The sequence below is a fragment of the Panthera uncia genome, assembly GCF_023721935.1.
Source record: "Panthera uncia isolate 11264 chromosome B2 unlocalized genomic scaffold, Puncia_PCG_1.0 HiC_scaffold_24, whole genome shotgun sequence".
Classification (NCBI taxonomy): domain Eukaryota; kingdom Metazoa; phylum Chordata; class Mammalia; order Carnivora; family Felidae; genus Panthera; species Panthera uncia.
The window spans coordinates 60744014-60760798 of NW_026057580.1; the positions used below are offsets into that span (position 1 = coordinate 60744014).

General features: G+C 37.2%; 1 pseudogene; it reads right to left on the minus strand.

The window, feature by feature from the left end:
• Positions 1 to 15863: 15863 nt before the first annotated feature.
• Positions 15864 to 16254, minus strand: LOC125939113 (NADH dehydrogenase [ubiquinone] 1 alpha subcomplex subunit 5-like; annotated as a pseudogene).
• Between the last annotated feature and the right edge of the window lie 531 nt (positions 16255 to 16785).

Sequence of the window (16785 nt, forward strand, 5' to 3'; positions counted from 1 at the left end):
TAAAAATGGTGATGGGACAACTTTCTGACATCTGAACAATGGTGGGAGTGTCTGTAGATAACAATGGAGAGAGGAAGAGACACATCCTCCATTAATGCACTACAGCATTCTGAGGGCATTTAGTATAAGGGCAAGTTAAGTTCTGTACGACTCAATAACCCTCTAGGGATTCTTAGTGCCAATTTAAGACTAAAGCTCACCAATTAGAACAGCACAGCATTCTGGAATTATACAGTGTTGGAGAAAGCAATCTTTCATACTCCAAAGAGCAGAAAATAGCAATATATTACTGCATGGTTCAATTTGTCAGTTATTCATAAAAAATTTTGATTCATCAAGAAAATTTTGAAATATTTTGAGAAACTTCTATTTTATAAAGCAGAGAACTAAATATATTTTCAAAAGACTTTATTGACAAAAAGAGCACTTTTGTTGAGTCTGAAGATTTCCATATTGTGTTCTTTCACTAAGTGACTTTGAAAAAGTCACTTAACTTCTCTGAGCTTTAGTTTTTTCCCCTCTGTTCAGTAAAAACACTTGTTTTACCTACCTTGCAGGGTAGAGGATAGGATTGAAATCTAACTGAATAGTAATTAAATCTAACTGAATAGTAATTAAATACATAAAATATATTTATAAGATTGTGTTATTATGATTAACATTGTTAAGGTTTAAATATATAGTTTAAAAGATCTGCAGTCCTCCCTTTTCCCAACTCTCATGCCTGGTAAAGAAAGCATTACTGCAGAATAAATCAGTTACTATTGATTTCAAGGACCAGAAGTCTTCAGAGGAAAAACAAAAAACAAAAACAAAAAAACCCTAAAAAACAAGTAAGTAAACAAATAATAGGATGGCTTTATTTAAATTTGAGAATGGAATTTGACTTGTGTTGTAATTAAACTTGATGGAATTTTGTTTTATACATATCACAAGGTAGCTTCTAAATGAATGCAATTATTCAGCCTTCTAAAAGCATACAGAAGTCTAATTGATGCTCTATGATATTAGCTTTAAGCATGATTTTATAAAGGATCAAATTTGCATTTAATGGAAACTTAACACTGACACATACTCGTCAAGATACGGAGGAGTTGGCATTTTTGTACATACAGCTTCTACTTAATAGAAGTGCTTCTAAGTGGGAGCCCAGGGGACCCCTCTGTAGGGTTTGCCAGCACTTGGCTCTTTAAGATAGCTCTGTTGGTTTCAACACCCTGTGATTTCATCTCCAGTTATGTAAGAGCATACTCATTGCACATCTTTATGTGTACCTCCTTTCTACCTAACCAAAAAGGTTGTAGTTTCATAAATATAGTGAATTTCTTATCAGCTTTGTCAGTGCTAAGCAGTGGGCTGGGGCAAGGTAATAAATCTCTTTGAATAAATTGGTTATTGTAGATGAACAGCATGATACATGAGGAAATATTGACTATTCATGTTTTCTTGCAGAATGAGATTTGTATCAAAATAAAGAACTTCTACACCAAAGTCATGTTCTGTTAAAAAAATGAAAGACTATTATGCTTTTGTGATTGGAGGCAGAATGGGGTGAATTTGGGTCATATCTTGCAGACTTTAAAAACTCGTAATTTTTTGATGGAAGGACAAACCAGAAGATTTGCAAATTCGTTTGGAAAAGGATGGGGACAATGAAGAGTTATTTCTTTCCAGTTTTTCATTATAGAATTTGCTGCAAAGCAAAAATAGGAAAAAGCAGGATAGGAAACCTCTATATTTGGATACTTTCCACCATACATTTCTAAAATATATTCTTTGCTATTGAAAGACTGTTTTTACTGTTTTACTGAGGGGGAATGAAACTTTTCAAAGGTAAAAGGACAGCAGGGGAATAGCATTAGGCCATGTGATTTCATGAATTTTCCTCAGGGCTCTCCTAGTTTGTAAGGTGGTGATGGAAACAGCAATGCCACCTGCCTGCACTGGGAACTCCCCCACCCACTAGAAGGGACATTCATTTGAGTCTTTAAGTTCTCATTTGGAGAGGGAAGTTTAGGCTTACTGTTCATTTACCACTTCCTGTACACTGCCTTGGGATATGTTTCAGTGTCTGGACATTGTGATGAGGGCACAGTGGATAGAAGAGAAAAAGAGGTAAAGGAAATGGTGCTTCTGGAGACATGTAGCTCAGATATGTGTTCCAAGATCTTGTCTTCATTTTTAAAACCCTATATCTACTGTACATAATAGGCTTTTATTTGGTTCTGGATTACAGAAACCTAAGGTGAAACTCTAGGATTTCTAAGCTGTCACTGCCAATTTGTCCCACCTTGGGAAAATACTCCTGCCAAGTAGTGATGGCCTCAGTCTGGTTGGGAGTGTCATGAGAAGGAGATTCTACTTGGATGAAATCAGCAGATATCATGGCCATTTGAATGCTCAAGAAAGCCATTTCCTGTCTTCAGGTAGACTGGAAGGTGAGCCCATCTTAAAATAGTAGTGGGGAGAGTCATTATGGTTCAGAGGAACAAAGAAGATGGAAAAGGGTAAGTCCTGTTTCAGGAATCTCTGCTGCAACAAGGAAGCGCCATGGGGGAGGGATCTGCAAGCACATGTCCCTGGCTCTTAGATGGCAAAGTCTTCTTTACAGTTAGTGTAAAATGGGGTGCTGGAGGGATATTTGGGGCCAGAAAGGGAGGTGTTCTCTCAGGTCGGGATGGCTGTGGGGTAGAGCGAGGATCAGTTGTTCCATGTGTCCCTGAAAGGGGGCAAGGGGTGAGGGCGTAGAGAGAACCATAGGCTATCCAAACCTAAGCACAGTGGCTATTCAAATGCACATCAGCCTGGTTGTTCTGGTGTTTTTTTCTAGCACCTAGTGAGACGGGAATGAAGTAAGAACTTGAACTTTATGTCAGCCAAAACACAATGGATTCTACATTTTATTTATTCTATGTCTAAGCTCTTGTGTTTTTATGGAGCATGCTTTCTTCCATTTGTTCTCAGAAAAATTATTTATAAAAGCTGAAATTTGGCCTGCTATAAAAGTAGTTGCATGGAAGAAGCATACTTCCCACTTTCCAACCCAATGACATCAAATAACACAGGAGAATAAAACTGAGGGAGGATCTGAGACATGGCCCACGGTGGCCTAATATACCTAGAAATGTCTTTGATGTCCCATGTCTTCTTAAATTCCTTATAAAATTGACAGTGTGTTATATAAAAAGCCATGCATACTAATTTTAATATAAAATGATGTGTCAAATTGCTTTCTAGGCAAAACCCTAACACAGCACCACATATTTCTGGTTAAATGGGCTACAGTCCAAGAAGCATGGATTAAACTTATGTCTCTCATCCTTGCTGGTTTTGTGACCTTAGTCAAGTTACTTCCCTTGAATCTCTGTATCCTGTATAGAAAATGGAAAGAAAACGCACTTATAAAGTTTGCTCTAAGTATTAAATGAGAGGATGTGCACTTAGCAGGCCCTCAATACATGGTGCTAGTACAAGCATTTGTCATCATAATGAATTGTAGTACTGGGGAAGAATAGATGCCTCCAGAAGAAGGTATCTTGAAAGGGCAGTGTTACTCTGGAGATCAAGCATATGGAGCCACAGCCTTCCCTGCAGGGGAGCAGATGTAGAGCCAGGAGGAGCTGTGACAGCCAAACTCTTGCAGGTGGCACTTTAATAACATCATATCCATGGAATACGCTAGCAAGGGGGGGCGGGGGGAGTGATTCCTGCCTTTGCCCCTGAATGTTACTTCTCCCACTCCCCATTCTCTAGGAGATTTCTTTCTTTTAATGTCTATGGAAATGTTACAATTCTTTAGTTGGGGTGGAGTTCATTTTTAGTTTCTAGTATTTTTATTGTCTCTTAGGCATGAAATCAAAAATGAATTTTCAGGGCTCCTGGGTGGCTCAGTCGGTTAAGCATCCGACTTTGGCTTAGGTCATGATCTCCTGGTTTGTGGGTTTGAGCCCCACATTGGGCTTTGTGCTGACAGCTTGGAGCCTGGAGTCTGCTTCAGATTCTGTCTCTTTCCTTTTTGCCTGTCCCCCACTCTCTCTTGCTCTCTCTCTCTCTCTCTCTCTCTCAAAGATGAATACACAGTAAAAAAAAAAGGAATTTTCAGTTTTATTTTCTTACTAACAAAAGCACAGGGCATTATCGCATTATGTATGTATATTTGTGTATATGGATTGCTTCATAGGCAGAGCCTTGACCACATATCCCTAGTCCTCAGTCCCTGACCGCAGCCAGGAAGGGCACAGACAACTTCTATCACTAAACCTTCACAAAGCTTCAATGTGCCATTCATTCCCTGGGGCATGTTGCCAGATTCTAATCATTGTCTCTTTAGGGAAGAGCAAAAATAAAACAAAACAAAACCCTAGGGCAACTTCGGTATGTAGATTGAAAGGATGAGGCTGTGTTACTCTGGAAATAAGAGTCAGAATAAGCAGAGAATGGCTTTGATGAATGTGAAACTATATAGAAAATCCAAGAATAAGAAAAAAAAACACAGGGTATCTTTTTGAAGTTATTTCAATGACAAGGTTTTACAAACAATAAAATATCATATTTATCCATATTTCCTCTAATTTTCTTTTGCATTTACACTTAATACAGAAAGGTTAATGGATCTTATGGATCCCTTTACCACCATACATTTGTATTCTTAAAATTTTTTTCACATTTTTTTATATTGAAGAATAAGTATTCATCCAGAGTACCATAATATTCTTTTGCAAAGCAAAATTGGATTGTAGATATCTAAATACTTTTTCTAGCCTTCAGCAATTTTTTCTGTACCTAGTGAAAGATTTAAATGCATCTGGCTACTGACCAAAGGAAGAAAGCAAAGATAGGAAATTTGCGGGATTGAAGACTATAGTCAATATCTACCACATCCAAGGTTTTAGGTTGGGATTTATGGACCTTAGTTGAAGTGAAACGAGACTTGGCTGATAACATGTGTCTTAGCCTGCTCAGGCTACCATAACAAAATACCATAGACTTGTGGTTTAACCAACAGATATTTACCTTCTCACAGTTCTGGAGGCTGGAATTCTGAAATCAGGGTGCCAGCAAGGTTGGGTTCTGCTGAGAGCTCTCTTTCTGATTTTCTGATGGCCACGTTCTCACTGTGTTTTCACATGGGAGAGAGAGAGACAGTACGTGTGTATGTGTGAGTGTTCTGGTGTCTTTTCTTATAAGGACACTAATTTCATCATGAGGGTCTAACTCTCATGACCACCTAAATTAGTTATCTCCTAGAGGTCCCATCTCCAAATACCATCACACTGAGAGTTAGGGCTTCAAAATATGAGTTTTGGGAACAGACAGTTCAGTTCACAGCATCATCTAATGCTAAGTTCAATCCTGTTCTTTTATCTCTAATGTTGGGCCTGGCCCTGGACAGTAAGATGCTTGGGATTCTTTGGGCCTGATGTTCTGAGTCAGTGCTAAAGCTGTCTTACTGCTGGTTCTGCTCTGACCTTGATGGTATCATCTTTTTTTTTTTTTTTTAATAGATTTTATTTTTTAGGTAAATTATAGGTACATAGAAAACTGGAGCAGAAAGTAGAGTTTGCATATACCTCCATCCACCACTCCCCACACACAACACATACAGCTTTCCCCACTATCAACATTCTGCACCAGAGTGGTACTTTTGTCACAATCAATGAACCTACACTGACACATCATTATCACCCCAAATTCACGGTTTACATTAGGATTCACTTTTGGTGTTGTACATTCTATGGGTCTTGACAAATATATAATGACATATATCTACCAATTTTATATCATAAGGAATAGTTTCATTCCCTAAAAATCTTCTTCTCCCTACTTATTCATCCCTCCCTTCAAACCCCTCATGAACTGATCTTTTTACTGTTTTGCCTTTTCCAGATTGTGATTTAGTGGGAATCATAAAATATGTAGCTTTTCTGGGTTGGCTTATTTCACTTACTAATAGACATCTAAGATTCTTCCATGTCTTTGTATGGTTATATAGTTCATTTCTTTGTTTTATTTTATTTTATTTTATTTTATTTTATTTTATTTTATTATTTTTGGATGAAGGTGGCACCGTCTTTAATTGGTCTCACGTGCTTTCTTGAAATGTCTGAGTCTCCAGCTCTGCTGCTTAGATCTTGATCCTCAGCTTGTGGAACCTGAGTTCTGTTTGCCATCCTTATTTTACTCATTCATCTCTCATCTTAGATCCATGTTTCTTCATGGGCATAGGTTGGTAGTCTTTGTAACTGTTTTGTATAAAGTCCCTGGCTTTATGTTCAACCCTCAAGTTAGTTTGGCTTTCTCTTGTGTGAAGTCCTGGTTTTGCTAGAGCTCTGGTATGGCAGTTGATAGTCAGGGGACAGCAGGAATAGTGTAGAAATATTTATGCACTTGCTCCTGGCTAAATGTAAGTCTGTTCCAAGTAGCAAACAGGAATCTTGGTCCTGATGAGAGAATTCTGCCGTGGTCACATGCATTCAGTAAAAAATTCACACACACACACACACACACACACACACACACACACCCTCCCCACTAAACAAACAAAAACACTAAAGTAGTAGTTGAGATGAGTTATTAAAATATCTTTATCTTGTTTTCATATCAAAATGGGATTGATATTAGGGATTTTTGAAACTTATCATTTAACACTGTTTTTCTTCATAAAGCAAATGATTCACATGCAAGATGTATTACTTTCCCTTCTTCCATTCCCTCTCCCACCCTGGACATTAAATAGGTAGAAAATCCAAATAGTGAAGAAGGATGTTGGTAGTTTCATTTGTGCTAGTATTGTAGCAAGTTGGGGAAAATCTGAGAGCCAAAGCTAGACTCGATCTCATTAATATGATACTGACTTATTTGGTTCAATTCTTTTATCACCATCTATGACTATAATTTTTTTTTCTCACAGAGAAATAAAATGGTATGATGCAGAAAGAACTCTGTTAAAAGCATTGGAACATTAACCTTTCTTGGTTTCTCTGTACTGATATAAATGACATAATTGCATATGGTGTTTAAATCCATGTGGGAAGTCCGAAGGGGTGTTGTGAGAATTTATATGCAGGTTGTTCAAGTCCTGCGAAAATATGAAATAGCCACTATATTGGAAAAACAATGCAACAATAACAAAATGCATGGTTGTTCTACTATAGCAGATGCAAATAAGATGGAGGGGAAGCCAGGCTTGAGAAAACATAGCAATGGGTCAGCTAGATAAGATGGTTGTAACCGTTGGTATCTAAAACACCCTCTTTTCATGGTCTTTGATGCAAATGAACACAATGCCAGGAATTATGAATGTATGTCATAATTATGTTTAGCTTCATTCACAATGACCTGTTCTTGACCTATATCTGAGAACAATTTGGTAGTTGTTTCTTTTCCAATGGAGTGGTTGAAATCTCTTTTGTTTCTCTTTAAGTGAATGGCTAAATTCATGGTTGCAGAATTACAGATGATTTAATTTAACATGAAATGAATAAAAAATAGACTTACTCCCACCTTGATTGCTGTCAGCATTTTAATAGTAGAAGAAGTGTCTTTTTGCGCCAGGGATTGGACAAGATCTGAGGGAGAAAGGCTTAGAATGCAGGGCTGAGGAAGCATCATGCTGTCTGTCCCCAGGGAGAAAAGAAATCCGTCCTCATTTTGAAATAGCTCTTGGCTATGGCTCAGAAACACTCAATGGGCAGCTTTAGAAATTGTAGCACTTTCTTTGACAAAGACAAAAATCACTGTATGTCTGTGTACTCTTAAGGGAGATAGAAGGGGCTAAAAAGTAAATGCAGAAATTATATACTTGTAAACAAGTACCCACATTATGAAATATTCTCATGTGTGTGCATATTTTCTAATTAGAAAACATGCGTTCATCTGTAAACATAAGTAAAATTTTCTTGAAAGTGTCCAATTTCAATTATTTTGTTGTATATTCAGATCATGTGTTCCAATTCTGCATTAAATAGTACACAAGATGTATACAAATTAATTAATATAATTACTATATAAGAAGACTCATCATAGTCTTAGAATGTTTTTTCATCAATATGCTCCAATCTTTAGAAAAATCTTTACCCAGGGTGGGGTAGTCCTCACTTTGCAGTTGAAATGAGTTGGGGCACACATCTTCTGTTTTCTATCAATTCCATCTTCCTTTCCCACATTCAAAGGTCTAATCTTAGATTTCCTTCACCATTCTAATGCAGGCAATAGAAACTGCCAGACTTAAAATCAGTTTTGAAATTGAAGAGTTTACATAGGGTCAATGGAGTTCGAAGTTAGGATTCTTTTCTGTTTAAAAGGTATTTCAACCAGGAAAAAAAAAAAAAAGCAAAAACAACAACAACAAAAAAACCCCTGCTTTTTGTTGTTCTTGTCTGTATGAAACAGTGTAAGAAAACTGACATAAATGGGATATTTCAACAATATGCTGAGATAAGGCTCTGAAAATTAGTTTACTTTCAAAATGTTTCAGAGTTGTCCTTCTGGAATATAACCAACTTTATAGAAAATAGGGGAACACTATTTTAAAAATTCCTTGATGGTACTGATGTGAAACCAAGCATATTATCAAAGCATATGCTCAGCCAGGAGAAAGCCTCCTATCTGACCTAATACATGTCACTTTAAAAATGTTATTTCTTTGTTATCAGAGTTGTTCTCTGAGAGTAGAGTGAAAAGAGTGTGAACTTTGGAAGTAAGCAGCATTAGGCTCAACAATCACCTAATATCTGAAGACCACACCTTGGGGCGCCTGGGTGGCGCAGTCGGTTAAGCGTCCGACTTCGGCTCAGGTCATGATCTCACAGCTTGTGGGTTCAAGCCCCGCATCGGGCTCTGTGCTGACTGCTCAGAGGCTGGAGCCTGTTTCAGATTCTGTGTCTCCCTCTCTCTGTGACCCTCCCCCGTTCATGCTCTGTCTCTCTCTGTCTCAAAAATAAATAAACGTTTAAAAAAAAATTAAAAAAAAAAAAAAAAAAGACCACACCTAATCTCCACATCTTCCCTAAAGGATTGTTTTAGCAGAATTTAATGAAGTAAACTATGCAAAATTTTATGCACACCCAACAGAGTGTCTGCATATAACAGTTTTCAATAAAGATTTGTTCCTTGTTCAATCCACAAAGCAGTATAAGGACCCAGAAAAAAACAATACGTAGTTTTCTCTTTTCTATGCTCCCATCAGATATTATAGGAGAAAGTTGAATATAGAGCACCTGACAGAGCCTTAAACAATCACAAACAAGTAATCTTGGGAAAAGGGAGAAATAATTAGAATATAATGAATATCCCCAATAATTTTGTCTTGGTGACAGTGAAAAGGCCAATGCACTATTAGTATGTGAACTAAAAGCTCTGGTCCTTTTGAGCACAATTAGATAGAATTACTGTCTTCTGGATTGGCTGCCCAATGACCAGAAAAACAACAGAGGCTTACCTCTGAAAATTGGTCATCTGCAGTGACCATTGTATTCCTTGTATCTAATTGTGAAGTTCTATTTGTGGAAGAAAAAAAAAAGAAAAGTTTGAAGTTTATAAGTTTGTAGAAATAATTGTTATAATATTTTAACTTGTAATTATGAATGGACATAATTCACAATTTATATCATATATGATATGAAGAATATGAGATAAATACATGTTTTACATGTAAGAAATTATATCTCTGTGACTAAATCAGTTGTATTTTGCATAGTACTTGTGAGATAATAAGACTTTATCAATAAATGTTTGTTGTCTACTTAATCTATGTCAGGTCCTGGGAATAAAGTGATAAATAAAGACATCATGGTCCCTGTTCTTATGGGGCTTATATTATAGTGAACCAGATACTGATACATGCTAAGAAGAAAAGGAAACAGGAAAACATGATGGACCATAGCAGGTGGGGTTGGATGGTTTAGGGAAGCCATCTTGGAGAAGGCAATAACTGAACTAAGGCCTGAAAGATGACAATAATTCAACCACATGAATATCTAGGGCAAGAGAACTCTAGGCAGAAGTAACAAGAAGTGTGGCAAAGCAAGCAAATGAGTACAAAGACCATGAGGGCTAAAGGAACATTGTGTATTTAGGAAAAAAACAAGCAATATTTTTCACAATGGGGCCATTGTGACAGAGGCTGAACTTGATAGGAAATTAAGTTAGATGAGTAGACTCTGTAGGACCATTGTAAGGAGTTGAGTATGACAAACTTCATTGAATGGGTCACATATCAGAGAGTTTGAAGCAGGGAGATGCTGTGTAAGGTAACTTTGGTGCTATGTGGGGAGTGGATTGTAGGGGAGAAGAGCAGAAAGCAAAGATACAATTTAATCTGTTATGGCAGTGGGCTAGATGAGAGATAATAGAGGCTTAGGTCAAGGTCATAGCAATGAACATGAAGAGATGGACAGATTTTGGATATATTTTAGAAGGAGAGCTAACTTGGCAATGAATTTGCAATGGGGGCGGTGGTGAGAAAAAGAGGAGAATCATGAGTGACTCATGGTTTTGACTTGAACAATGGAATAGATGTTGCTGCTATTTATGATATGGGATAGACTAAAAGTAAAAGGTTTCAGATAGGTTTGGAGTTCTGTTTGGGACATGGTCCTATTAGATATTCAAGTGGAATTGAGTATAAGAGTCTAGAGCTTATGAGAGAAGTAAGAATTGAAGATAAAATATTTTTAGGTCTTAAGCATATAGATGGTGTTTTAAAGACATGGCATTGGATTAATTCACTTGGTAGTATGAGAGAAGATTTAAACTGGATCACTCCAACATTTAGAAATCAGCAAGACAAGGGAGATCTCATAAAGGATACTGAAAAAGAAAAGCAGAAAAACATGGTAGTACCAACATTAAAATAATCATGACAACAAAAACAGTGATAAAAGCGTTTTAAATCATCATAATAAAAGTGATATTGAACAAAGTGATATTGGTCTACAAGTATGAAATGCTCTTGAGAAATCAAGAAGAAAAGAGAAAAACAGGAACACGGGACTGAGCAATGTGGAACAGGCTGGTTACCTTGTCAAGAACAATTCCAATGGAATGGAGGGGAGAGATGCCAAGTGGAGTATGTCAAGAAGGTGATATAGGGAAATAGAAACAAGCTCAGATTACTCAGGAACTTTTACTTTGAAGATAAATGATGAAATGGGACTGTAACTGAAGACAGACATGGGATGGAAAGTTCTTTCTTTTCTTTTTTTAAGAAGGAGATGCTTAACGACAGGATCAGAATGCTTGAGAATATATGTGGGTGCAGAATCCAGGACACAAATCACAGGATGGCCTTCAAAAGAAAAGGTAGGATCATGCCATCTTTTGGATGATCAAGGATATGGCATAATATGGAAACTGGTGGCAACAGCAGCAGAGTGTATTTGCTGATGGGTGATGAGAGAATTCCTGTCTGATGGCTTCTTTTGTCTTGAGTAGGAATGAAGCATGTTATTAGCTGCAATGAAGGTTTGGAGGGGAATGTAGGAGATGGATAATAATTTTATAGAAGAGTCAGAGAGAAAAATTGCAGGTCTGTGTTGAGAGTTCAATTGAAATGAGTAGTTGTTAATATTGTTTGGTCAGACTGTCCATGTATTAGTTTCCTAAGTCTTCCATAACAAAGTACTACAACATGGGTGGCTTAAAACAACAAAAATTAATTTTCTCACAGTTCTGGAGGTCAGAAATCCAAAACGAAGGTGTTGGCAGTGTTGGTTCCTTCTCGGATTTCTGAAGGAGAAATTGTCCCATGCCTCTCCCTTAGCTTCTGGTGGTTGCTGGCACCCCTTAGTGTTCCTTGGTTTATAGATGTATCACTCCTATCTCTCTCTGCCTCCGTCTTCACATGGCATACCTCCCTCCATCTGTGTCTGTGTCCAAATTTCCCTTCTCTTCTAAGATGCCAGCCATACTGAATTTTGGGCCCACTCTAATCCAGTATGACATCATATTACCTTGATTACACCTACAAAGACACCTACAAAAACTCACATTCATAGGTTCTATGTGGACATGAATTTTAGAGGAGAATACCATTCAACCCAGTATATTCAGTCGCATAATTTTCCTTACAAATGTTTAGTTGCTTCGGATGAAATAATGAGTGAGTTTAATCAGGGTGATATTTATAAACTTTTTTATCATTATCATTTCCTGTATATGTTAACTTTAGGCATAAAATTGTCAGATTAGTATTTTTAGTGGTTTTTGCTAAGTGAACAAAATTTATCTTTTTTTTGGTATGAAGATATATTTTTAAGATAGATTATAAGTTTTGTATGTTTCTGATGACTCTAAGTAAAGGAAAAAAGCAGACAACTATACATCTTCTGCAGGTCAGCTTTTGATTTCAGACATGTTTCATCATCTGGATAATAGTCCATTCTGAGTCCTGAGTACTGTCCTTGTTCCACCAGTGACTTTAATGAGATCCTGGTTTGTCAAGAAACTATTATTTGTTTGTTTGTTTGTTTTAATTGCAAGGACCTCATAGATTTCAAAATTAATTCCTGCTCCTGATTTTACAAATGAGGAAACAGAAGCATGTAGGTGTTAACTGAATTACCAAAGACATTATATATTAATAGAAATTCAGTTTGTGGAACTCTTTGTGTAAGGTTGTTTTTGCTGTGCCATAAAATTACTCTGAACCTTTTTTTATTCGTTTATGAAGTGAGGAGGATATAAACCTTGACTCTCTGTAATAGTTATTATAAGTATAGAATGAGGAGAAATAAGTGAAAAAGATCTGCAAATCCTAAATTTACCCTCATGTAATTGAGACCAATTTCCAAAATTCTGGCTTCTGAAAATTGGATCTTAATTCGTAATTCCCCTATTGTAGTGTTAAAAATATAATGAAGTGCATATAAATATGAAACCTATGACTTGCTTTAAGATGAGTAAATATTAGGGGTACCTGGGTGGCTCAGTCAGTTAAGCATCCGACTTCGGCTCAGGTCATGATCTCACAGTACATGAGTTCGAGCCCCACGACAGACTCATTGCTGACAGCTCAGAGCCTGGAGCCTGCTTCAGATTCTGTGTCTCCCTCTCTCTCTGTGCCTCTCCCTGACTCGTGCTCTGTCTCTCTCTCGAAAACAAACATTTAAAAAGCTTAAATTAATTAAATAAAATAATGTAAAGGGTAAATATTGGAAAATATGGACATTACTACATTTCTTCTGTTTTACCCACCAAAATAACAATTTCTAATTCAGATATCATTCATTTCCATATCACAGATTCTTTTCTTCTATTTTCCTAATTATATATGTATCTAGTTTTGTCAAAATAGCTCCAAAGTTATCAATTTGTCGGCCTAGAAGAGCAAATAAAATATCAAGGACAGTGTGTTTGACCACATTTCCAGTTAGTAAACAAGTCTTGGTTGGATAGCTCTGTTTGTAAAGCAGAAATGTGGTTAACAGATCCTTAGTCCCTACAGTCCACAGAAAAGGCTAAATCTGCTTCTGATTATTTACATGATCAACTACATAAAATGTTGATGCAGTTAAGTGATGCATTGCTATTGTTCATCTCTTTGCACTCAGATTTAACATATGTTTACAAAGGGACACTGATCCGGCAGCAGATTAAAACAGTTATATATTAAAAGTTTGTCAGGACAATAGACTGCAAAATAAAAGTTTATTTTTCGATTCTCACACTTTAGGATACAGAATATGGGCCTGTATTTTGATTCTAGCTTCCTCTCCTTTTATTTCCTTTTCATTTAAAACTTATTGCTTCAGCCATTAATTTACAGAATTAAAAACCATAACTGAATTCTATTACCTCTATTGTGTGCTCTCCAACAGTGCATATGCAAACAAGGTCGTGACAGCCGTGCTCCAACAGTCCACGTGATCCTTTGGTAGGAAGGAATGTAAAAGGTAGGTGGTCAGCAGTGTCCATATTCCTAATGAATGTCGGCTCTTGAAGCTTTAAGAAATTTGAAATCCTGCAATAATAAATTTGAAAACTTTGCTAATTAGAACCACTGCTTTAAAGTAAAAGAGGAAAAATCTATTGGCACCCTGGTCAGTTTCTAAAGGTCCTCCATAGCAGCTTTCTATAACACTGATGACTTCTCTTAGGCAGAGCCCATTAAGGAAACAGCCCTAATTCTGTTTCCAACAACTTATTTTATGATGAAGTGAATCAATCAGAATGTTTCAGTGCTGAATTGAAAAAAAAAAACAAACTATAAAGCCCTATTGGACATTCTGAACCAGTTTACAAAGTTTGCTTGAATCCTGTGATGTATACAAGTTAACTCTATCTTCTCATTGATTAAAACAACCCATGAATACAATGTTCTTAGGAATAATCTCCATTTCCCATTTTGGAAGGCACTAAACATTTACATTTACATAGTCAGACAGTGAGAATATAGCTAGTAGGTATAGATTCTACCATAGAAGGAATAACTAGGAAGATATTATCATTATGGATGTACGGTCATTACTAGAAGTTTTTGTCTTTAGTTTTACTTATTACAAGAAATGAGCCCTTGGTGAAAAATATCCTTTAGGTTCTATTGAGAACACTCTTAAGGGATATGATCAAGTTCTGGGGTTTTCCTTGGACTCTGATAAAGTCTGAGAGGAAGAGCCTTCAGCTTGCTTTTAAGCTGGTTTCCCCACTGAGAGGCAGCTGTTTCCGATTTCTGGCTCCAGACAAAGGCTTTTCTCAAGGGTTTGCTGAGGAAGCAAATCTGCTCAATCCTAGTTGCTCCATATTCTTCAGTCCTGTGCATTCCCAGCCTGATCTGTAGGGCTTTATCCCTCACAGTTTACAGCAACATCTGAAACCTTTTGGGATAAGAGGCAGAGAGCTGGGACAGATTCTATTGTATTCTACCTGCCTCCTCTGATGTACTTGCAAGAACAATAAACTACAAAGGTTGGAATCCTAGTTTTTCATTTGCTAGCTGTGTGCCCATAGGCAAGTTACATGACCTCTCTCTGTATTAGACTTATCATCCTTAAAATAGGAATTATGCATTTGATAAGACCTTCCCTGATCCACACCTTCATAGGAAGAAGTAAAAAAGAGGATCCCAGGAAAATCCCACTCATCTACCCCACAAATAACACAGCCACAGCACCGCAATATTCCTTGGAGACCATTAGGCTTAACCCCAACTTGCCTTTCACCTCTATTTATATCAGCCCTTACAAAAAGCCTTGAGCTTGGAGGTCATCCCGTATCATTTCTCATCTCCAAATTGCTATGTACATTCCCAAATAAAAACCCTTCCACTGTACCCCTGTGAACTTTTAGTTTGTTAACAGCTTCTTCTCTGAATTTTTCCTTTAGAGAATTGCAGACCTCTCATGTGATGGCTATTTCTCTCCTTCACCATAACTGCCACTGGACCTGGAGATGGAGTAGGTATTCTTGCTGCTTCCAGATATCAATATTCACTTTTCCTTCCTAAAACCCTTGAACTTTAAAGTTTATGCCAACAGACTTTACCACTTGTTAACCTTTCTTTCTCTTCCTGTGTCACCACTCCCAGCCCATTCCTTGAAGACTCTCATTGTCACTCTCATCAGAACTATTCCTGTGATCATTACTGATGATTTCAATATCCAAATCAATGATACTTCAAATACCGTGCCCTTTCTCCCTTGACCTTCACTCCTCTAACCATCTTGTCCTCTACCTACCTCCATCACTTACTCCCAGACTTCCTCCAGCACTGTTCTACCAAAACTTCTCATAACGGCAGAAATATTCTGTATCTGCACTGCCCAATATGGTAGCCATCAGACACATGTGGTTATTGACCATTAGAAAAGTGACTGATGTGACTGAGAAACTGGATTTTAGTTTTTTTCATATAACAGAACATTTAATTAAATCAGTTTCGCATCAACACACTCTTCATTTAATAATGATATTGGCCATTTCCATTGGATGGCGAGAGGCTCTTCTGTTAAAGGCTTCCATGATTTCCACTGTATCATTTTCTTGCCCGATTTAGTTCATTTTCAGCCAGAAGAATCACCTCTTCTAGTTGGCCACCCTGAAGTTAGTCTTTTAAAATTTCTTAACATCCGGTTCTGCTTTAACCACACCCAACGTTTTATTTGTAATCTATACTGTATACTTTCTATATGCTGCATTTTTAGGAATTTGCTCAAGATCATCAAGAATCTTTGTGTACAATATTCTAAGCCTCTCGTGTGGACTCTCACATATAGCCAATCACACAAGGCCAGTGGTCTTCTTCAGCAAACCCACCATGACAGCTAATTTTAATTAATTAAAATTTAAATTTAAACAGACACATGTGGCTAGTGGCTATCTTCAACAATGAGGTCATAGGCTTTATCATTGTCCAAAGCTACATTTTCTCTATAATTTTAAATTCAAGTATCACTAACTCTTAAACCCTTACATGCTACCTTTCAACTCATTCACTCTCTTCATTACCCCAGCTACATCAAAACTTGTACCAAAGAGTGACCCCACTAATTCTATCAGCTTTTTTGATCCCTTCTTGCTTCTTTGTATCCTCACTTTATTCTTGCTTTTCATGGTTTATCAACATAAGAACAACCTTGCATACACATTTAACTCCATCATTTCCCTATCTCTTCATCACACTAGCCTGGCAAAACCTTAACCCTTCTTGAATGCAACTCTTTACCTACTCCAAACCTGCTCTTGTACACTAAAGATTGCTAAAGAAATGTACATGAGGGGTGCCCAGGTGGCTAGGTCAGAAAAGCATGTGACTCTTGCTCTCAGGGTGATGAGTTTGAGCCCCATATT